General features: G+C 37.8%; 1 protein-coding gene and 1 pseudogene across 8 annotated transcripts in view; both read right to left on the bottom strand.

Moving 5' to 3' along the window:
- Nucleotides 1-24,673, bottom strand: part of LRRC7 (leucine rich repeat containing 7) — a 592,672-nt gene that overhangs the window by 214,693 nt on the left and 353,306 nt on the right. The window lies entirely within an intron of this gene.
- LOC105710398 (peptidyl-prolyl cis-trans isomerase NIMA-interacting 1-like) lies at nucleotides 448-932 on the bottom strand (annotated as a pseudogene).

Here is a 24,673-nt window from a genome sequence, read left to right as displayed (position 1 = left end):
GTTTAACTGGGGGTGAAAGGGTGCTGCACAATTGCTCAGAGGGCCCACAGCTAGGCTGCGCGAGTGTTTGCTTTTGCGCAGTAGAGGAGCGTGGCCCAACTAGAAACAACTCTGGGCCCTCACGTCTGCCTCCAGGACCTGGGGGACACGGGGCGGCTCTGCTGACCAGGCCTTCTTTGGAACATCCCTCCCACTTTACTGCCCTGGGTCTGGGAGAGCCACCCCTGCTAAAGTCAATTCCTTAAGGGAGAGTCTGGGGATGGACTGGCAGTGGGGACCCCAGGGCCCCCAATCTGGAAAGACTCCCTCCCAGACATTTTCGGAACAATAAATATTGTGCAAAGGCGGCAGGGAGTGGAGGGTTCGGCCACTGGCGACGGGCAGCTGGGAAGCCAGAGGGCCCAGCCGCCATGCCCCGCCCCGAGGCCAGGCCTGAGCTCCCTACCCTCACTCCGAGCGGAGAATGATGTGGATGCCGGAATCAGAGAAAACTGTCCCGCTCATCTCTCCCGTCCGCAGTGCAAAAGAGGCATCTTCAAATGGCTTCTGCATCTGATCTTTGCTGAAAGCACCCAGGTCTCCCCCGGCCTTGTCCAAGCTGCAGTCGCTGAATTGTGAATGCAGAAACTCAAAAGTCCTCCTCCCCCGACTTGAGCTTCTGGATGCAGCCGCTGATCAGTTCCAAGGCCTCCTCCTTGGTCCAGGTGATCTCCTGCCGCTGGGATGAGGGCCTTGCCTGGCTGTGCTTCCCCAGCAGGTGTGAGCAGCGGGCCCTGGCGGGCTCCCCCTGCCCGTTTTTGCCGCCACTGCGCTGTTGTCGCTGGGCCGCTCCCACTGCTGGCGTTAGCTATGTGGTTGAAGTGGTTCACTCGGCCTGAGCTGCGGCTCCGGCGCTTCTCCCAGCCGGGCTTCAGCTTCTCCTCGTCCTCCATCTTTCCTCTTTGCATTCTTGTTTTTGTAAATAAAGTTTTATTGGAACACAGCCATATTTATTTGCTAATGTATCTAGCAAATATATTTGGCTGCTTTTGTACTCCAACCATGGAACTGAGTAGTTGACTGACACCCTATGAACTGCAGAGCCTGAAACATTTCCTATGTCTGAGGGCCTGGTGGCACTCAGACCTCTCGCTACTCGCTAGATACTGTCTGACCAAGACAATGTATATAAAAAAATTCTTACCTTTATATTAGTGTAGTTCAAATTTGATCGATTCCTTTTGTGGGGAGAAAGGTACACTCTGTCCCACCTCTAAGTCTTTTTACTTTCTTTTTTTTTTTTGAGATGGAGTTTTGCTCTCGTCTCCCAGGCTGGAGTGCAATGGGGCGATTTCCGCTCACTGCAACCTCAGCCTCCCAGGTTTAAGCAATTCTCTTGCCTCAGCCTCCCAAGTAGCTGGGATTACAAGCACCTGCCACCATGTGCCCAGCTATTTGTATTTTTAGTAGAGATGGGGTTTCGCTGTGTTGGCCAGGCTGATCTCAAACTCCTGACCTCAGGTGATTCATCCACCTCAGCCTCCCAAAGTGCTGGGATTACAGGTGTGAGCCACAGCGCCCGGCCAAGTGTTTTTTCTATTGCTTTTGAAACCTTTGGTTCATAACTTCATGCTCGGGAAACTATATTTTAAAATTTATAATATAGCTTCCTACTATTCCTTTGACATTCTTTTGAATGGGCAACAATTCTCTTCTTTTGCTGGTTCTAGGGGAAAGAAAAACTTTCCCATGGGGTTTTCTGGCCCATTTCCTGAAGTTTATTTTATTTAAAATACCATTTGTTTCATTTTAATTTTGTCTCATTTTATTTATGACCCTAGTTTCTATCAGTTTTTAATTATCACTATAGTTTCATTCTGCATTACATTTTCCATTTTTGAAGTCTTTCACTGTTTCCCTACATTTTATACCTTTAAAAATATTATATTCTTATTTCTGCTTTTAGAGATGTGATTAAGTATTATTTGTTATATTTTACTCTTACAAATTTGACTGTCTTCACTTACCCACAAGATTTTAGACAGTCCATAACACAGTCTGTTACTTTTCTTGTTCATGTGCCAGTTGTTAAACTATAATCATTCTGTCAAATTGTCCAAAAAAAATGTTCCTTTTAGATGAACATATGTAACAGGGTTTTAATTTCATGAGCATACAAACAAGTATTTTATTTTTCTCAGACAAAATAAAATGGAACTCATGGCATTTTTATGTTAGTGTTCTTTGTGAGCAATCATTCATTCATTCCCATCATGTGCTTCTTTATGGTAGGTGCCCTGTGGGCACTTGTTACAAAGATTCCAGGGACACAGGGTTTCTCAACCTCAGCGCTACTGACATTTTGGACTGGTTAATTCTTTGGCATAGAGGGCTATCGTGTGCATTGTAAGATGTTTAGCACATCCTACACAGCCTCTACTCTGAACGGCTTATTTTCTAAATGGGAACGACCTTTAAATGAATAATTACTTCATAGAGTGATAAGTGCCACGATAAATGTATGTATAAATTGCTATAGGAACACAGAAGAAGGAACAACTAACAGTTCAGTAATTAGGAATAATTTTAAGAAGTGACATTTGAGCTGGGTTTTAGAGAAATGTAAGAATCAGTACTTGCAAATGTAAAAAGAAATAATGAAAATACTGAAAGAGTATTTCTAAAGTTGAGATATAATCAACTGATTTTTTTGAGATTGTAGCTTGAGATAGTGTTACGCACATAATTTTATATATGTAATACATCCTCAAAGGATGTAAAAGGTTTTGGTCCAAAGTCAAGAAGCTCTAAAAATTCCCATTAGAGTATGTTGCAGGAAAGACTACTGTCCTACCCTCGTGACTGGAAAAGAAAACTTCTGGGATGTAGTGTTTCTCAACCTTGGCATGACTAACATTTTGTATGGGATACTTGTTTGTTGTGGGGGACTATCTTGTGCACTCTAAGATGTTTAGTAGCATCCAGTGTACCCACCAGAGATCAGTAGCACCCTTCACTTGTCACCATCAGAATGTCTCCAGACATTGTCAAATATCTCCTCTTTACTGATTGTCAGAAAAGTGAGCATCTTACCTCCATGTGTTACCTCCTTACTCTACTAGGTGGGTTCTCACGTGGTTTTCCCTTAGCTATTCAAACTAGCCTATTTGAGAAATGCACTCATTGGCTCTACTCCTTTGTGAAAGCAAGCATGTGTGGGTCTGGAGCCTGTTTCCCTCTTCCAACATGGAAGTCTATCAGTCTGATTTCCCTATAAAAACAGCTGAACTTGAAGATATGATTACTACCGTAGGTCAGGGAGCAAATACTAGGACTTGATCACAAGTTCAGCACACATTCTCCATCAGTAATGCTAACAATTTGAATTTCATCTCTCTGAACCAAATATCTTGCTGATTATTTAGACTCATTTGCATGTTAACTTAGTTATCTTAAGGAGAAAGTTCTAATGAAAATGGCTGTATTAAATAATATTTACCAATCTATAGTCACATTATATGTGTAAAATTGTTAAAATGTGTACAATTTCTAAATCATTACTTTTATTATTGCTGTTTCTCTTGCCTGCAATGTTCTTCCTGTAAATCTCATAGTCCCTTTTCCACATCTCAGCTCATAAGTTGGTCCATTTTCCACCAACCAAAATTAACTATCCTTCCTGTCTTCATTTTATGTATTACCCTATTTATTTTCTTATTAACATCACTGAAAATATCTTAGTTTTTATTTGTTTACTTATTGTTCCCCCCCACCTCCCACTAGATTTAAAGTCCATGAGAGAAAGTAACTTGCCAGTGTTATTCACAACATAAATAGCTTCTCAACTGGTGACGGTTAAATGAGGACATTCACACAGGCATGAATGAATGACTCTCTACCAGTAAGAAGTTGGAATTCTAGAATATTTACAAAGAGAAACCACTCAATTTCTATCAGTCACCTATAATTAATTGATAGTTGCCAAGGAGGCAGCTACAATTAATTAACGGTGGTCAAGAAGAAATCTGGATAGGCCTATTTTAATGGATACTATAATGAACATACATTAGGCCACTTATCGGGAAATACACATGGCAGTTAAAGGCAGATAAGGACAAAGTGCACCAAACTCTGTATGTTTAAACCTTGTGTTAACTTCCTGACATTTCCAATAATAGATTTTTAAAAAATTCAAATAATAAATAAAAGAAATATTAAGTGAGATGTTTAGGTAGTTTTAACCTCTCTGAATATCTGAAAAGCAACAACAAAACTATACATATATAGTAGTTAAGACCATGGACCCTGGACTCAGACTACCTGGGTCTGAATCCTGGTTCCATCACTCACTAGCTGTTTGACTTTGAACAAGCTAAACAACATCTTTGAACCTCAGTTTTGTCATCTATAATATAGGAATGATAATAAGAATACCTAAGTTATAGGGTTGTTGTTATGATTAAAATAGTTACTATATAGGTAAACCATGTAAATAGTACCTGACACATAGTAAATACTCTCTGTGTTAGCTACTAAAATACTTAGGGAAAGCTTTCAGAGTTTGAAAAAGCTTTAGAGATTGTCTAAGAAAGTGTTTTCTAAAGTTTTTTCAAGGATTTATAGGTGTTGCATGATTTTTAAAACATTTCAGATGGGCAGTACATTTTGGCAAAGCTTGTTGAAAAAAATGTTAGATTTCTTATTGGCAGGACTTCTCAGACAAAATATACAAATGTTCATTGTGAATCTCTAACAGATGGAAATAGTTTAGACTATTTCCTGTTATGTAACCAAGGAAATTTTTCTTTTTTTCTTTGCTGCTGGACATTTCTTAGACTAGAAGCACACTTTGCCAGAAGTTTTTCTACCAAAACTTCATTTTGCAGAGGATACATTTTGTGTATCTCAGTCTATGAAATCATAGACATACTTAGTTTGTGAAAACACAGGCCTAGGTATATTTAAGTAGGTTATTATGAGTTTTTAAATTAGATTAGATCATCCTGATTTGTCTGCTTGAAATTCTGACCTGTTAGCCTCTGCACCTCTGCTCCCAATATTCACTTGAGGTTCTCCTTGCATTTATGATCATTTTGGAAATAGTTCTCTGGCTCAGTGTCACATTCTTCTTAAAGATGATGTGTTTTTGCCATTTGGCCTTATGCACTGTAACCTCAGCAAAGGGAGAGACTTCCTTCTTACTAAAGGAGAACTGGTGACTTGCTCCATATCACATGGAAAATCATTGACAGTGACACGGGATCTTCATCTCTTTTTCCCAGCACTGGCCAGCCATCTGAATCTGGCCTGTTTTGTCTGGCTTGACCATTGCTTAAACATGAATGTTTTTATAAAAAAATATGTGCTCTACAGTTCACTATGTTCTATGCCACAAGTCAGCAAACGTTCTCTGCAAAGGGCCACACTGCAAATGTTTCAGGCTCTGCAGTCCATATGGTCTCTATCTCAATTACTCAATTCTGACATCGTAATATAAAAACAGCCATAGATGATACATTAACAAATAGACACTGTTTTGTTCCAATAAAGCTTTATTTACAAAAACAGACATGCCAGATTTGGACAAGACATAGTCTCTCAACCCTGGTCTATACTTGTTCTTAAAGTCTAAGAATATTTAAGTTTTCAAACCCTTGAATACAGATATAACAGATAAATTAAGGATTGAGAATATTTATCATTATAAAATTGCCACTAGGTAAGTATTTATGTTTATATATTGTTTGAAATCCTTATTTCAAATAATGAGGAATACTGCTGGAATCCAGGGACATTTGCTCTCAATGCTGTCATTTTGGCTGTAGTTATTAAAATTAAGTCCTTCCTATCACGCTATCACTTTACAGCATTTATCCAATTGCAAAGCTGGAAAAGATTCCAGATGAAGCAGTGATGGAATTTATGCAATATTTTGGTATGTCTGCCACTTTGACAAAATTGTACAATCTATTATTTTCTTTCTATCAGATTCAGGGTTTTATCTATTTAATTGTATGATATCCTCTGAAGCCACATAAATTTGTCTGGAACGTTATTTTCCCATAAATTCCCAGTGCAGTAACTTGGATTTGCTGACTCAGGAGTCTGCAAATTTTGGCATGGGCTTATGGATTCTGGTTTTTAATTTGTTTTCAAATGTGCTCACTCTTTCCAATTACTGGCTATTCATGGCACAAGGACAGAAAAACATCTCTCAGTTGTTGCTGTCTGATGTTCCTCTCTTACTGAAACTTAAAAAAATAATTTTTTCATTTTGCTTAGTCTGTGTCCCATGTTTAATGGACATTTGCATTTTATGATTTAGACCTGCCAATTTTGTCACATAATCATGTTCTTCTTTTGTTATTAATTCATCTCTTTGAATAAACGGCATATTACAAAATTTTAGAAATAAATTGCTCTTTACAGCACAGTTACTGAAGACTGCAAGGCCCAAGAATTTGTATTCTTTAAAAATGCAAACTCAGGCTGGGCGCAGTGGCTCACACCTGTAATGCCAGCACTTTGGAAGACTGAGGCGGGTGGATCACCTGAGGTCGGGAGTTTGGGACCAGCCTGGCCAACATGGTGAAACACTGTCTCTACTAAAAATACAAAAAATTAGCCAGGCATAGTGGCGGATGCCTGTAATCTCAGCTACTTGGGAGGCTAAGGCAGGAGTATCACATGAACTCGGGAGGAGGAGGTTGCAGTGAGCCGAGATTGTACCACTGCATTTCAGCCTGGGCAACAAGGATGAAACTCAGTCTCACACACATACACACACACACACACACACACACACACACACAAAAAAAGCAAACTGCAGGAACACCTCATTATGAGGAAGCGTAACTTATTGTTGTTATAAACCAGGAAATATTAAATACCTAGTGTCTGACGGCAGATGAAACATAATTTCTATAATCAAATATTTTATATAAAACATTTTCTTTAGTTAATACTATATCTTAAACCAATGTCACAGCTGTGATTGTTACGTACTTTTCAGCGTTTCAACTCAACTTCCCCCAAGAACAACAAAAAGCCAAACTGGCTTCTGGCATCTTCCAAAAGGATATGTGATCAAATTAACATCCATTATTTTGTAAAAGAATACTTGGAAGACCTAATTTTTAAGACCACTTTGTTAATGTTTATCAATTAAGGTATTCCTCCTTGCACTATTTAAATTATTAGGATAAACATTGAAAATATACAATTTGCATTAAGCTGTCACGTATTTTGAGTATTTCCTTAGCAATTTTTTTTTCCTTTTAGATATTCAACATTGAACAGTTTAGGTTAATCTTGTGATATCTTATTGAAAAAGTTTTCTTTCCTATAATTATCTCTAATTTAATGCACAATACAAAAAAAAGATTCGGTACAAAGAAATAACTTCATGAGTAACCTTTTAAGAATACATCTTGTTTAAAATCAAACACTGCATGTTCTCACTCATAGGCGGGTGTTGAACAATGAGAACACATGGACACAGGGAGGGGAGCACTACACACTGGGGTCTGTTGGGGGGAAATAGGGGAGGGACAGCAGGGGGTGGGGAGTTGGGGAGAGATAGCACAGGGAGAAATGCCACATATAGGTGAAGGGGAGGAAGGCAGCAAATCACACTGCCACGTATGCACCTATGCAACAATCTTGCATGTTCTTCACATGTACCCCAAAACCTAAAATGCAATTAAAAAAAAAGAATACATCTTGTTTATATAGTAAGGTGTACTTGTTAAGTAAAAATAGAAAGATTAAATTGTAAAATTGTACCTTACTAACAGCAACTGGCTATAGGACAATTATTTTACTACTGCTTTAAATGAAGGGTCTAATTAGATAGAGGAGAAGCCTGAATTTCATTACTCTCTCTATAGTCTTCTCTATAACCAGAACCAATTATTCATTCATGCTGTACATGAATTTTCTACTGACTGAAAATTATTGTGCAATCCTAACTAATGATAACACAGCAAAGATATAATCATGCTTGATAGGCCTTTTGAGCTCTTTGTAGGGGAAAAGGTACCTTCTAAGCAAGAACAATGACATTATTTCTGGGGGACGCTACTATGCCAGAGCTGAAGATCCTAGAATGTATGCAGCAGTCCAATCAAAAGGTTATGAGAAACATAATCAGTTACTAATATGCCCATTTTCATTAGAACATATTGCAACCTACATTATATGCTCATGAAGGGATGTTGAATGCTACTGAAAAAATAGTTCAGCCAAGTTAAGCTGTTTTAGAACTCTTAGCTCTTAAAGATAACAGAGTTTCTTTTCTAAAAGATTCCTTTAATACATACCTATGCATGTATGCATGCAAAAGGACACACAGACAAGTATGTCAGGCTCATTGTTTTCTGGCTACATTTCATTGAAAAAGTTATTACTTGTTATATTGGGCTTTCTGAGTATTAATATTTATGTACAATCATTGCTCAGTGCCCTTGGGGAAATTGGTTCCATGACCTTCATGGATATAAAAAAATTCACTGATGCTCTAGTTCTTACAAAATGGTACAGTAGTTGCACATAACCTACACACATCCTCCTGTACACTTTAACTCTAGGTTACTTGAAATACCTAACACAATGTAAATACCTAATATAATGTAAATGTTTTGTAAAGAGTTGTTATACTGTATTGTTTTCTAACTTCTATTTTTAAAATTGTTGTAGTTATTTATTATTATTATTTCAAATATTTTCCATTTTCAGGGATCTGACTGTACTTTTACATAGTTTGGCCTTAGATCGTTGATACCCTAACTGGTGTATCATACAGGCATAACTCCGTGACTAAGCTGTCAGAGAATCTGAACGTTAGAGACTAAGGACCTTGAAAAGTAATCTGCCAAAGTAGCCATGGCTATTTCCCATGCAACTACCTTTCTTATTTGCCAGCAGAACCTGCCCTGCATCAGAGACTAGAAATGCCATACAGTCACTATCCAAATTTCTTTTGCAGCCAGGACATGAACTTATGACCCAGTTCTGGCCACTGGAACAGGTAGAGGACTCTGCTGAAGGAGATTCTGAGAAAGAGTTTCCTCCTTGATTTAAGAGGGAGGGAAGCATGCAAATCAAAACAACCATAAGATACCGTCTCACACCAGTCAGAATGGCTATAATTAAGTCAAAAAATAACAGATGCTGGTGAGGTTTTGGAAAAAAGGGGACACTTAAACACTGTTGATGGGAATGTAAATAGTTTAGTCATTGTGGAAAGCAGTTTGGCGATTTCTCAAAGAACTTAAAACAAAATGACCATTTGATCTAGCAATCCCATTGTTGGGTATATACCCAAAGGAATAGAAATCATTCTACCATAAAGACATATGCATGTGTATTTTCATCACAGCACTGTTTACAATAGCAAAGACATGGAATCAAACCTAAATGCCCATCAGTAGTAGATTGAATAAAGTCTACCATTGAGGACATGATTGCATTCTTTTTTATGGCCACTATGTAATATTCTATGATGTGCATGTAGAATATTAAATATGTAATAATGTAAAATAATAAAAAAGAATGAGATCATGTCCTTTGCAGCAACAGAGATGGAGCTGGAGGGCATTATCTTAAGTGAAGTAATGTAGGCACAGAAAATGAAATACCGCATATTCTCACTTATAAATGGGAACTAAATATTGAGTATATATGGACACAAAAAAGGAAACAGACACCAGGGCCAACTCAAGGGTTGTGGGTGGGAGGAGGGTGAAGACAGAAAAACCGCTTATTGGTATGATGCTCATTACCTGGGTGACAAAATAATCTGTACACCAAACCCTTGTGACATGCAATTTACTTATATAACAAACCTGCACATGTACCCCTGAACCTAAAATAAAGTTTGGAAAATGTAAAAAAAAAAGATCATGAGAGAGTACATTTAAATAATTTTAAAATAAATAGAACATATATAACAATATATTCGCATTATTTTTTAATATTACTCAAAAGACTAAAAAAAGAAATTTTCATAAATCATTTAGGATTCAGAGTACTCTTTATGTTTTTCCTTCCTACATTCGATTTTCCAATACTCTAGCTTTCCATTTTCTTTTTTTCATCAATTATTCTGTTGATATCAGAGTGATTTCCAATGTTTATAATTTCTGAATTCAGAAACCATGTCTATGATTCTATATGCATTGTTTTACTTTTAATTAGTTCAGAATTAAATATGTTGACATTTTTCACATTTATATTTCTTTTTTATATTTACTATATCTTTCCAAAAATTACTCAAAAATTATTTTTCTGTAAGTTGTTTCTTCTTAAATAATAGAGCATTGAACTCAACTTGTTTCTGATTCAACACTGTTATTTCTTCTATGTAAGGTATTCCTAGAGATGCTTCTCTTACAATTTGAATGCTAAAACCTATATTACTGGTATATTCGTGAATAGTGACTATCAGTGCATTGGAATAAAACGAGATTTTATTTAATCATTGAAATTTTGTGTACATTAAGCTGCATACATTCATTTTCAATAGCTACTTTAAAAAATTATACTTCAAATTCTGGGATACATGTGCAGAACATACAGGTTTTTTACTTAGGTATACATGTGTCATGGTCATTTGCTGCACCCATCAACCCATCATCTAAATTAGGTATTTCTCCTAATGCTATCTCTCCCCTAAACCCACAGGCCTTGTGTGTGATGTTCCCCTCTTTGTGCCCATGTGTTCTCATTGTTCAACTCCCACTTATGAGTAAGAATATGTGGTGTTTGGTTTTCTGTTCCTGTGTTAGTTTGCTGATAATGATGGTTTCCAGTTTCATCCATGTCCCTGCAAAGGACATGAACTCACATCCTTTTCATGGCTGCATAGGATTCCATGGTGTATATGTGCTACATTTTCTTTATCCAGTCTATCATTGATGGGCATCCGGGTGGTTCGAAGTCTTTACTATTGTGAACAGTGCTGCAATAAACACACGTGTTCATGTGTCTTTATAGAAGCATGATTTATAATCCTTTGGGTATATACTCAGTACTGGGATTGCTGGGACAAATGGTATTTCTGGTTCTAGATCCTTGAGGAATCACCACACTGTCTTCCACAATGGTTGAACTAATTTACACTCCCAGCAACAGTATAAAAGCATTCCTATTTCTCAACATCCTCTCCAGCATCTGTTGTTTCCTGACTTTTTAATGGTTGCCATTCTAAATGGCATGAGATGGTATCTCATTGTGCTTTTGATTTGTATTTCCCTAATGACCAGTGATAATGAGCTTTTTTTTGTAGGTTTTCTGGCAGCATAAATGTCTTTTTTTGAGAAGTGTCTGTTCATATCCTTCACTCACTTTCTGATGGGGTTGTTTTTTTTCTTGTAAACCTGTATAAGTTCTTTCAGATTCTGGATATTAGCCCTTTGTCAGATGAATAGATTGCAACAATTTTCTCCCATTCCGTTGGTTGTCTGTTCACTCTAATGATTGTTTCTTTTGCTGTGCAGAAGCTCTTTAGTTTAATTAGATCCCATTTGCCAATTTTGGCTTTGTTGCAATTGCTTTTGGTGTTTTAATCATGAAGTCTTTGCCCATGCTTATGTCCTGAATGATATTGCCTAGGTTTTCTTTTATGGTTTTTAGGGTTTTAGTTCTTACATTTAAGTCTTTAATCCATCTTGAGTTAATTTTTGTAGAAGGTGTAAGGAAGGGGTCCAGTTTCAGTTTTCTATATATGGCTAGCCAGTTTTTCCAACACCATTTATTAAATAGGAAATCCTTTCCCCATTGCTTGTTTTTGTCAGGGTTGTCAAAGATCAGATGGTTGTAGATGTGTGGTGTTATTTCTGAGGCCTCTGTTCTGTTCCATTGATCTATATATCTGTTTTGGTACCAGTACTATGCTGTTTAGATTACTGTAGCCTTGTAGTATAGTTTAAAGTCAGGTAGCATGATGCCTTCAGCTTTGTATTTTTTTGCTTAGAATTGTCTTGGCTATATGGGCTCTTTTGTGGTTCCATATTAAATTTAAAGTAGTTTTTTGTAATTCCGTGAAGAAAGTCAATGGTAACTTGATGGGAATAGCATTGAATCTATAAATTACTTTGAATAGTATGGCCATTTTCATGATATTGAGTCTTCCTATCCATGAGCATGGAATGTTTCTCCATTTGTTTGTGTCTTCCCTTATTTTCTTGAGCAGTGGTTTTATTCTCCTTGATGAAGTCCTTCTCATCCCTTGTAAGTTGTATTCCTAGGTATTCTATTCCCTTTGTAGCAATTGTGAATGGGAGTTTGCTCATGATTTGACTCTGTATTATTGGTGTATAGGAATGCTTGTGATTTTTGCACATTGATTTTGTATCCTGAGACTTTGCTGAAGTTGCTTATCAGCTTAAGAAGTTTTTGGGCTGAGACAATGGGGTTTTCTAAATACACAATCATGTCATTTGCAAACAGAGACAATTTGACTTCCTCTCTTCCTATTTGAATACCTTTTTTCTTTCTCTTGCCTGACTGCCCTGGCCAGAACTTCCAATACTATATTGAATAGGAGTGGTGAGAGAGGGCATCCTTGTCTTGTGCTGGTTTTCAAAGGGAATGCTCCTAGCTTTTGTCCAGTTAGTATGATATTGGCTGTGGGTTTGTCATAAATAGTTCTTATTATTTTGAGATATGTTCCATCAATACCTAGTTCATTGAGTGTTTTTAGCATGAAAAGGTGTTGAATTTTATTTAAGGCCTTCTCTGCATCTATTGAGATACTCATGTGGTTTTTGTCATTGATTCTGCTTATGTGATGGATTATGTTTATGGATTTGTGTATGTTGAACCAGCCTTGCATCCCAGGGATGAAGCCAATTTGATCATGGTGGATAAGCTTTTTGATGTGCTGCTGGATTCTGTTTGCCAGTATTTTATTGAGGATTTTTGCATCAATGTTTATCAGGAATATTGGCCTGAAATTTTAATTTTTTGTTATGTCTCTGTCAGGTTTTAGTATCAGGATGAGGCCTCATAAAATGAGTTAGGGAGGAGTTCTTCTTTTTCTATTGTTTGGAATAGTTTCAGAAGCAATGGTACCAGCTCCTCTTTGTACCTCTGGGAGAATTTGGCTGTAAATCTATCTGGTCCTGGGCTTTCTTTTGGTTGGTAGTCTATTAATTACCGCCTCGTTTCAGATTTTTTTACTGGTCTATTCAGGGATTCATCTTCTTCCTGGTTTAGTCTTGGGAGGGTGTATGTGTCTAGGACTTTGCCCATTTCTTCTAGATTTTCTAGTTTAATTGAGTAGAGGTGTTTATATTATTCTCTGATGGTAGTTTGTATTTCTGTGGGATTAGTGGCAATCTCCTCTTTTCCTTTTTTTGTTGTGTCTATTTGATTCTTCTCTTTTCTTCTTTATTAGTCTGGCTAGTGGTCTATCTATTTTCTTAATCTTTTAAAAAACCAGCTCCTGTATTCATTTATTTTTGAAGCATTTTTTACATCTGTATCTCCTTTAGTTCTGCTCTGATCTTAGTTATTTCTTGTCTTCTGCTAGCTTTTGAATTTGTTTGCTCTTGCTTCTCTAGTTCTTTTAATTGTGATGTTAGGGTGTTGATTTTAGATCTTTTCCCCTTTCTCCTGTGGGCATTTAGTGCTATAAATTTCCCTCTAAACACTGTTTTCGCTGTGTCCCAGAGATTCTGGTACATTGTATTTTGGTTCTCATTGGCTTCAAAGAACTTATTTATTTCTGCCTTAATTTCATTATTTATCCAGTAGTCATTCAGGAGCAGGTTGTTCAGTTTCCAAGTAGTTGTGCAGTTTTGAGTGAGTGTCTTAATCCTGAGTTCTAATTTGATTGTACTGTGATCTGAGAGAGTGTGTTGTTATGATTTTGATTCTCTTGCATTTGCTAAGAAGTGTTATACTTCCAATTATGTGGTTGATTTTATAATGATTTTATAATAACTCATTAGTGCTATGTGGTGCTGAGAAGAATGTATATTCTGTTGATTTGTGGTGGAGAGTTCTGTAGATGTCTATTAGGTCCTCTTGGTTCAGAGCTGAGTTCAAGTCCTGAATATCATTTAATTCTCTGTCTCATTGATCTTTCTAATACTGACAGTGGGGTGTTAAAGTCTCCCACTATTATTTTGTGGGAATCTAAGTCTCTTCGTAGGTCTCTAAGAACTTGCTTCATGAATCTGGGTGCTCCTGTATTGGGTGTATATATATTTAGAACAGTTAGCTCTTCTTGTTGCATCTATCCCTTTAGCATTATGTAATGCCCTTTCTTGCCTTTTTTGATATTTGTTGATTTAAAGTCTGTTTTATCAGAGACTAGGATTGCTATCTCTGCTTTTTTCTACTTTCCATTTGCTTGGTAAATCTTCCTCCATCCCTTTATTTTGAGCTTATGTGTGTCTTTGCACATGAGATGGGCCTCCTGAATATAGCACACTGATGGGTCTTAACTCTTTATCCAATTTGCCAGTCTGTGTCTTTTAATTGGGGCATTTGGCCCATTTACATTCAAGATTAATATTATTATGTGTGAATCTGATCCTGTCATTATGATGCTAGCTGGCTATTTTGCCCGTTAGTTGATGTAGTTTCTTCATAGTGTCAATGGTCTTTACATTTTGGTTTGTTTTTGCAGGGTCTGGTACCAGTTTTTCCTTTCCATATTTAGTGCTTCCTTCAGGAGCTCTTGTAAGGCAGGCCTGTTGGTGACAAAATCTCTCAGAAATTGCTTTCCTGTAAAGGATTTTATTTCTCCTTTACTTATGAAGCTTAGTTTGGCTGGATATGAAATTCTGGGTTGATAATTCTTTAAGAATATTGACTTTTGGTCCCCATTCTCTTCTTATTTGTAAAGTTTCTGCAGAGAGATCTGCTGTTAGTCTGATGGGCTTCCCTTTGTGGGTAATCCAACCTTTCTTTCTGGCTGCCCTTAACATTTTTTTCTTTATTTCAACCTTGGTAAATCTCACAATTTTGTGTCTTGGGGTCTCTTTTCAAGGAATATATTTGTAGTGTTCTCTGTATTTCCTGAATTTGAATTTGGCCTGCCTTGCTAAGTTGGGAAAGTTCTTCTGGATAATATCCTGAAGTATGTTTTCCAATTTGGTTCCATTCTCCATGTCACTTTCAGGTACACCAATCAAATGTAGGTTTGGTCTTTTCACATAGTCCCATATTTCTTGGAGGCTTTGTTCATTCTTCTTTATTCATTGTTTTCTAATCTTGTCTTCATGCTTTATTTCATAAGTTGATCTTCAGTCTCTGATATCCTTTCTTCTGCTTGATTGATTTGGGTATTGATACTTGTGAATGCTTTACAAAGTTCTTGTGCTGTGTTTTTCCACTCCATCAAGCCATTTATGTTCTTCTTTAAATTGGTTATTTGTTGGAAAAAGCAGCAAAGGAGAAAGGACTTACAGAGTGCCTAACTAAATTGGTTATGAGTAACATATAAACAAGGAACAACAAACTGCAAAAGGCCACAGGAGGCCTCTGAGGAGGAAGGCCTCTTCATGCCTCACATTCTGATGCAGGGTGACCTCGGCTCTGTTACCATAAATGCTGTGCTCAAGGATGTAAAACCCCTTCGTAGCACTATGACATAGTAGCACTATGACGTAGCCAGACTTGTAGGCTTCTTGTAAGGTCCGTGTTCCACCAGCTGTACATAGATAATAAGCTAAAGATAACCACATGTTGTTGTTTTGTAAAACTGCCAAACCGCCACTGTTATCAATCCTTAGGATGATATACCAGTTCCAGCTTACTGATTCACTTCCAGCTCACTGATTTACTCCACCATCACTCCACCCCTACTCTATAGATCAAAGTGATTGTAATCAATAAATAGTGTGGATGATCAGAACTCGGGGCCTTCACTGCCTCCTTCAGAGTAATAAAGTGATGGCCCCCGGTCCCACTGTCTCTCTTAATCTGTCTTTTTCTTATTTCTTTGTCGACACTGAACTTGGGGTACCCATGGGTGATGTAAGGCTGGCTCCCTACATTCTGGTGCCCAACATGGGGCTCATGGATTCCTGCATTCTAGCACCCAATGTGTGTGGCTCATGGATTCCCTACTAATTCTAGTTAGCAATTGCTTTAACCTTTTTTCAAGGTTCTTAGCTTCTTGCATTGGGTTAGAACATGTTCCTTTAGCTTGTAGGAGTTTGTTATTATCCACCTTCTTAAGGCTACTTCTGTCAATTCGTCAAACTCATTCTCCATCCAGTTTTGTTCTCCTGCTGGCGCAGAGTTGTGATCCTTTTGAGGAGAAGAGGCATTCTGGTTTTTGGAATTTTCAGCCTTTTTGCACTGGTTTTTCCTCATCCTGGTGAATTTATCTACCTTTGGTCTTTGCTGTTGGTGACCTTCAGATGGAGTTTTTGTGTGGTCATCCTTTTGGTTGATGTTGATGCTATTGCTTTGTGTTTGTGAGTTTTCTTTCTGACAGTCAGGCCCCTCTTCTGCAGGTCTGCTGGAGTTTATTTTTGGTCTTCTCTAGACTCTGTTTGCCTGGGTATCACCAGTGGAGGCTGCAGAACAGCAAACATTGCTGCCTGCTCCTTCCTTTGGAAGCTTCGTCCCAGAGGGGCACTCGCCAGATGCCAGCGAGAGATCTCCTTGTGAGGTGTCTGTTGGTCCCTGCTGGGAGATGTCTTCCAGTCAGGATGCTCAGTGGTCAGGGACCTACTTGAGGATGCAGTCTGTCTCTTAGCAGAGCTCGAGCACTACACTGGGAGATCTGTTACTCTCTTCAGAGCCAGCAGGCAGGAATGTTTAAGTCTACTGAACCTGTGCCCACGACCGCCCCTTCCCCCAGGTGCTCTTTCCCAGGGAGATGGGAGTTTTATTTATAAGTCCCTGACTGGGGCTGCTGCCATTGTTTGAGATGCCTTGCCCAGAGAGGAGGAATCTAAAGATGCAGTCTGGCTATAGCAGCTTTGTGGCGCTGTGGGAGGCTTTTCTTAGGCCAAATTTCCAGGTGGGTTTGTTTACACTGTGAAGGGAAAACTGCCTACTCAAGCCTCAGTAATGGTGGACACCCTTCCCCCCACTAAACTTGAGCATCCCAGGTTGACTTCAGACTGCTGTGTTGGCAGCGAGAATTTCAAGCCAGTGCATCTTAGCTTGCTGGGCTCCATGGGGGTGGAATCTGCTGAAGTAGACGACTTGGCTCCCTGGCTTCAGCCCTCTTTTCAGGGGAGTGAACAGTTCTGGCTCGCTGATATTGCAGGTGCCACTGGGATACGATAAAAACTCACTCAGCTGGCTCAGTGTCTGCCCAAATTGCCATTCAGTTTTGTGCTTGAAACCTAGGGCCTGTGTGGTGTATGTACCTGAGGGAATATCCTGGTCTGTGGGTTGCAAAAGTGTAGTATCTGGGCCAGACAGCACCGTCCCTCACGGCAGGGTCCCTCACAACTTTCCTTGTCTAGGAGTGGAAGTTCCCAGACCACTTGCACTTCCCGGGTGAGGCGATGCTCCACCCTGTTTCTGCTCGCCCTCCATGGGCTGCTCCCATTGTCTAACCTGTCCTAGTGAGATGAACTGGGTACCTCATTTGGAAATGCAGAATTCACCTGCCTTCTGCTTTGGTCTTTCTGGGAGCTGCAGGTCCGAGCTGTTCCTATTCAGCCATCTTGCCTGGCTCTCTGGCGCAATAGCAACTTAAGAACAAATTTCACTTAGGATAACTTTCTGATTGGCCCTAATCAAGAATAATTTTTCCAATGGATATAATTTATCATAAAGATTATCATGCCAAAAAATAAATATATCAATCAGCACTTGGAAGTTGTGAAATAAAATATAATAGGACAGCTATCAGAAATAATGGACTGTACAATAAAAATAACAATGGGTAAGAAATCTACTCTAAACAAGACCATTGTGAAATGTGCCTCATAATAAAAACTCACTTCAATCAAAGAACTGTAAAAGACATAGAAGTCTAATTGCACTATTTCTTATGGGTAATTATAGTTACATAAAGCAAATCTTGTATCAACCATTGCTTCTCAACATACTCCCATAAAAATTATGCTTCTGAACTTGAGTTTCATTGAAGAAGGATTAATTTTTTTGTCAATGTGATGACACTTGGCTAATTTCCCAAAGAGCAAGAAAAGTCTGATTCTTCAAATTATTTTTATCATGTGGAAAAAACAAATTGATTATCTAGTCTCTTTATTTTTGTACTATACTGACACTTCACTTTACAAGGTCTCTGAAAATTAAAGCCTTTTTTTTTTTTTTTTTTTTTTTTTTGAATCAGGGTCTGGCTCTGTTGCCCAGGCTGGAGTGCAATGGTGTTACCTCAGCTCACTGCAACCTGCTTCTCCTGGGTTCAAGGGATTCTTGTGTCTCAGTCTCTCAAGTAGCTGGGACTACAGATGTATGCCACTATGTCTGGCTAATTTTTGTATTTTTTGTAGAGATGAAGTTTCACCATGTTGCCCAGGCTGGTCTCAAACTCCTGGGTTCAAGTGATCTGCCCACCCCAGCCCCCAAAGTGCTGGGATTACAGGTGTCAATCACCACACCTGGTCCCAATTAAAGCCTTTTAATTTCATTGGCCAGATAATTAAATTTCAAAATCAACTTAACAAACATCTTTTGAGTACATATTAGATTCTAGGCACTGGGCTAAGGATGGGGATTAGTATGTGGCTATAGCCTTCAGGTCCTCACAACCTAATGGAGTAGTTATAAAAGCTTCCAGTTAGTAATAACAATGGCAATTATGAGGTTTTATTTTGTGTGTCATAGCAATTCAAGGATTAACAAAACAGACACAGTTCCTGCCATGATGGGGCATACATTCTATCATATAATTCAGATACTAAATGATTAAAAAATTAATATATTATTATTGTTGGGATTCATGATACCCAGAAATCAGAGTACTATGAGAGCTTGTAATCAGAGCCTGACTTACAGATGGCTTTATATAAGATAACACTGGAACTAGGGCTTAAGAGATAATGAGTTCACTGGGTGAAGGTAGAAAGGGAATCCCAAGTAAAGAAAATGACACTAGCATCAGCATTCAGCTAGGTGTTATTTTGCATGTTGTAGACATAGCAATGTGTTTTTTTCAATAAAGTCCTCTGCAACATGGAGGAGATCAAATATGTTTTTTGTTTTCTTAACATTAGTGGCCAAGGAAGAGATAGACAGTTATTTCTCAAGAGCAATTCACTCTCGGAGAAGGCTGGTTCAGAAAATTATTCCCCTATCACACCTTGGGCCTCTTACAAGCAATAGAGCTTAATCCCATAACTAATAACTTCAAACTAAAACACCCATAACAGATATTCAACTTCTCTAACATATGAGACTTTTCTCCTGCCACAATCCACTGCTCAACCCCTCACTCAAGCTTATCCACAGGTCAAAATATGGCTTCACTTCTATTAGACCTAATTTGATTAGAAAAGTCTATACCAAAAACGATTTTACAAATCCAAATTTTAGCGTCCATCGCTGTATGTACCCAAAAAGGCTTAATTAAACTTTATTTCTTCTTTTTTAATTCCACCCACGTAAAATTTACTATTGATTGTCTAACTTATTACCTCAAGTTATTTCAATTGTAACATAAATACTTACAAATAATGATCAACCAGTAACACCACTAACCAACATCCATAACTATATAAAGCAGCTAAACCTACAGAATCCTCACATAATAATCTCGTCCCCTCACTCTCAAAAATTATTCAGCTCCCTATGCTATTAAAATTAATCATGATCACTACCCCATCATATTCAACTATTTATCAAACCAACACTAGCTCCATTAACAATCCTAATAATAAAGCCCCCCAAATGTCAATACTTGACCCTCATGTTTCAGGATATTCTTCAATAGCAATCACTACGGTATAACCAAAAACAACCATTATACTACCCAGATAAATCAAAAAGACCATTAGCCCCATGAAAGCCCCACCAAAATTCAACATGATACCAAAACCCCCATCACCACTAATAATCAACCCTAGACCTCCATAAATAGGAGAAGGTTTCAAAGAAAAACCCACAAATTCTATAACCAAGAGAATACTCAATATAACCATGACTAATGATATAAGAAAACCATCATTGTATTTCAACTATAAGAATACTAATGACCGATATCCACAAAACACATCCACTAGCAAAAATTATTAACTAATCATTTATTGATCTTCCCACACCATCTAACATTTGTACATGATGAAATTTTGGTTCACTTCTTGGTGCCTGCCTAATTCTTCAAATCATCACAGGACTATTTTAGTCATGCACTATACATCAGACCCCTCAACCACCTTCTCTTCAGTTGCTCATATCAACCAAGATGTATGATATGCCTGAATGAGCTGCTATTTCCCTGCTAATGGTGCCTCAATATTTTTTATATGCCTCTTTCTATACATTGGCTGAGGCTTGTACTATGGATCATATATATTTCTTGAAACCTGAAATATGGGTATTATTTTCTATTCACAACTATAGCAACAGCACTTATAGGCTACATATTCCCATGGGGACAAATATTATGAGGCACTACAGTAATTACAAACCTATTATCAGCCATCCCATACATTGGATCTGACCTTGTACAATGAATCTGAGGCACATTCTCAGTTGACAAAGCCACCCTCACACGATTTTTTGTCTTCCATTTCATCTTACCTTTTATCATGGCAGCTCTAGCAACTGTTCACTTTTTATTCTTACATGAAATAGGATCTAAAAACCCTTCAAGGATTTCATCAGATCTGACAAAATCACTTTTCACCTTAACTATACAACCAAAGACTTTCTAGGTTTAATTTTTCTCCTCCTCCTTCTAATAACCTTTGCACTATTTTCACCCAACCTCCTGAGCAATCCAGATAATTACACTTTAGCTAACCCTCTCAATACTTTGCCCCACATTAAACCAGACTCGTATTTTTTGTTTGCATATGCAATTTTGTGATCCATCCCCAACACACTAGGAGGCATCCTAGCTCTCATATTCTCCGTTCTCATCCTAGCAATTATTCCTGTACTTCACATATCTAAACAACAAAGTATAATATTCCAGCCACTAAGTCAATATTTATTCTGAATCCTAGTAGCTGACCTATTTACACTTACATGAATTGGAGGTCAACCAGTCGAATACTCTTTTATTGTCATTGGACAGACTTTATCTATTCTATATTTCTCTACCATCTTCACCCTCATTCAACTTACTACCCTAATCGAAAACAAATTACTTAAGTGATATAGTTCAGTACTCTGGTCTAGTAAACCAGAAACAGAGTTTCCTCCCAGGACAACTCAGGGAAAAAGCATTCCCACTTCACCATCAACACCCAAAGCTGAATTCTAATTAAATTACTCCCTGAACTTTTCTCTAGAAGCATTTTAACTGCTATGTCAGTATTAATGAGTTACCACTAATACATCAGTGTCTTATGTACTTCGTGCATTACTGCTACTCCACAAGAATAATATATGGTACTATAAATTTTTACCCATACATAGTATATTAACCCATATAAGTACATAGAAAACCTTATCCATATGCATGCATATAAACATGAATTAGCATCTTTCCATCAACTATAACACATCCACTACCACCACCCACATTACTTAGAGCTTCTCCATATGGATATTGACACATATTAAGTCTCCTCAATACCAGGTAGCACATATTATCATTCACCTATCAGGCTACAGTAGGTCATGTTCCCAGGGTGAAACTGTAGCCTGCTAGTAGTAGCCTTAAATAACAGAAACATGGAAGCTATTCTAAACTTTTTTCTCCATCATCCTCCAACTAGTTACAAACACCTACATATTCTATCTCCATCATCATCTCTTGAATGTATACTCTCTTTTCCTCCCCTCTGTCACTGTGCTAGCTTTGACCTTCTTACTTCCTGGATGATAGCAACCCAGGCATTTGTAAACAGCCTCTTCACTAGTCTTTCTGCCTCCACTTTCAGCTGCTTCCAATCCATACATCATTATCACCAGAGTAAACCCCAAAATAATTTGTTCATATCATTTCCGGGCTCAAAAACACAATTATTTAAAGAAAAGGTCAAAATTCCTCAATGTTGCATTCAGGGAACCTTCTAATTTGATATTAGCTTACCTTGCTAGTTTTATTACCTGCAAAATCACTGTATACATTGTAATTTACAGGCATACTGAACTGTTTATAGTGGCTGAATGAGTTATGTTCTCTCATGGGAGTCATTCTCTGGTAGATTTAGTTTTGGAGGTCATAAGACTCAAGCTAGCCATTTAAAATACATCTCAGAGGACATCTCAGATTTAAAACAAACACACAATTGAGAATATATAGGTTGACTATCCCTAGTGTGAAAATCCAAAATCTAAAATGCTTTAAAATCTGAAATATTTTGAGTGCCAACATGATGCTTAAAGGAAATACTCATTGGAGCATTTCAGAATTTGGATTTTGGATTTTCATATTAATGATGCTCAACCAGTAATTGCTTTTTAAGGTGGAATTGTTGGGGAAAATATTTATTATGACTTGGCACTTTAGAAGAATATTGTATGCTACAAAGAAACTGTCATAATTTTTATAGATCAGAAACAAGGAAACAATATCAACACTCTTGGTTTGTATGTAACCAACTGAGAGCTCTCCTCTGAAGCTGACCAATAAATGATAATTTTAGAAAATGTATGGGAAGAAGTCTATTCTAGAATACAATGAAGAAAAATGAAGTGTTTATCACTATTTCTTAATTTAAAAGCTATTAAAATAGATGTAGATTCTGAATTTTACGATAAGGACCAAAACTAAATGGAACCTCTATTATGGTGACTTCTATCCCAAATCCACACGATATGTTCTTGTGATCCCATAAAAACTATTGACTCTCTTTCCATACTTGTCTCATAGGCAACAGAATCCTGTCAGTAATATTGTTTATTAGTTGGAGCAAGGGTTTGCAGCTGATAGCCTGCAGGCCAAATCTGGTCCACTGTTCTTTTTATACAGCCTACAAATTAGGAAAGACTTTTACATTTTTAAATAGTTGGAAAAAAACAAAAGAATAATATTTTATTATATATGAAAAGGATATACATTTCAAATTTCAGTGTTCATAAAATAAATTTTATTAGAGCACAGCTATGTATTCTGTTTGGGCTGTTATAACAGAATACCATGGACTGGGTCATTTTTAAAGAACAGAAGTTTATTTTCTCACAGTTCTGGAGGTTGGGAAGTCCAGCATCAAGGCACTGCCATCTGTGAGGGACTTCCCGTTGCACACTCAAAGAAGGGAGGAAGGCTAAGTCCTAATACAGCTGAAGAGCTGCATGAAGCCTCTTTTTAAACAGCCTTAATCCTATTAAGGAGGGAGCAGTCCTTATGGTCTGATCACATCTTAAAGGTCCCACCTGTTGAGACTACCACATTCGCAACATCTGAATTTTGGAGGGGACCCATTCAAACCATAGCAATAGTTTTATTGGAACACGGCCATGATCATTTGTTTACATATTGTCTATGGCTGCATTTGTGCTTACAATGGTAGAACTGAGTAGTTACAGTGGAGACCTGATGGCTCACAAAGGAAAAAATATTTACTATCTGACCCAACAGCAGAAAAATTTGCTGACTCCTGAGTTAAAGTGATACCTAATAGTTGGACATTGTAGGCTTTGGTAATTTTTCTTTTTATTGGCTCCCTGACATCTGGCATTTTGACAATTCTCTATTTCAGGAGTCTTGGTAGGGGGCAAAATTTCCTTTCAGGAAAGGTAAAAGCAGCCCTGACAGCAGACAGTTGGTAGCTGGTCTAGTTGCTACCACCTATACTATGGTATTTGCCTGCTGATCATAAACAACTCCATGAAACATCCTGATTGATTCACAATTCTTTGTGACCACAATGATACAAAATAAAAACAAGACAACTTCATAATTATTCCTGAATAGAGATAAAAACAAAGACTTTGTGCTTCTGCTAATATGAGAGACTACTGCTGCTTCTTCAATAATAACTAACTCCTTTCCATTCCTTCTGCCTCACAGATAAAAAACATTAAAATCTCCAACAGCCAAATGTCCCATTTTCAGAGAATGCCCAATCCCAAAATGATAATTGAATTTTTTAGGATTTCAAATCCCTTTCAAAATCATCTTAGGTCTCTTCTAACTCCCTTTTACTGAGATGCTGCATGGTTCTCCATGGTATACAATCTCGGTTGCAGCAGCAATGAATAAACCTAATGTCGTTAACTAAGTATATTTGGTGGTATCTTCTTGGTGGGTCTCAACTTTTAACTCTCTTAGAAACAAGATATTTGACTTCTAAGCCTTTCTGGTGTCAGTGAATTAGCCTTTCTGGTGTCAGTGAATTGGGCACTCAGGGTATAAAATTCAGACACATGATCCTCACCCTCCACAGATACTATCTATAGAAGTCCCTGACCACTTAGAATTGATTATCATTTGAGCAGCAGCAGCAACAGTGATGACAGCAACAGAAACTGCAAGCTGATGGTGGAGTAGCAGTGGCCCATGCCCAGCACTGTCAGAATACCAGTGCAAACTGTGACATTTAGAGTTCAGTGGTGGTGCAACGGTATTATACTGTACTGTTCTTTAAAAAAATTGTTTTTCTCAGTTTTTAAGTTTGACTTGTTTTGCCAA

Source organism: Aotus nancymaae, unplaced genomic scaffold (genome assembly GCF_030222135.1).
Source record: "Aotus nancymaae isolate 86718 unplaced genomic scaffold, 86718_ANA_hifiasm-v0.15.2.pri h1tg000007l, whole genome shotgun sequence".
Lineage (NCBI taxonomy): Eukaryota > Metazoa > Chordata > Mammalia > Primates > Aotidae > Aotus > Aotus nancymaae.
Note: the sequence above shows the minus strand (reverse complement) of the source record. Positions and strands in the feature narration are given on the sequence as shown.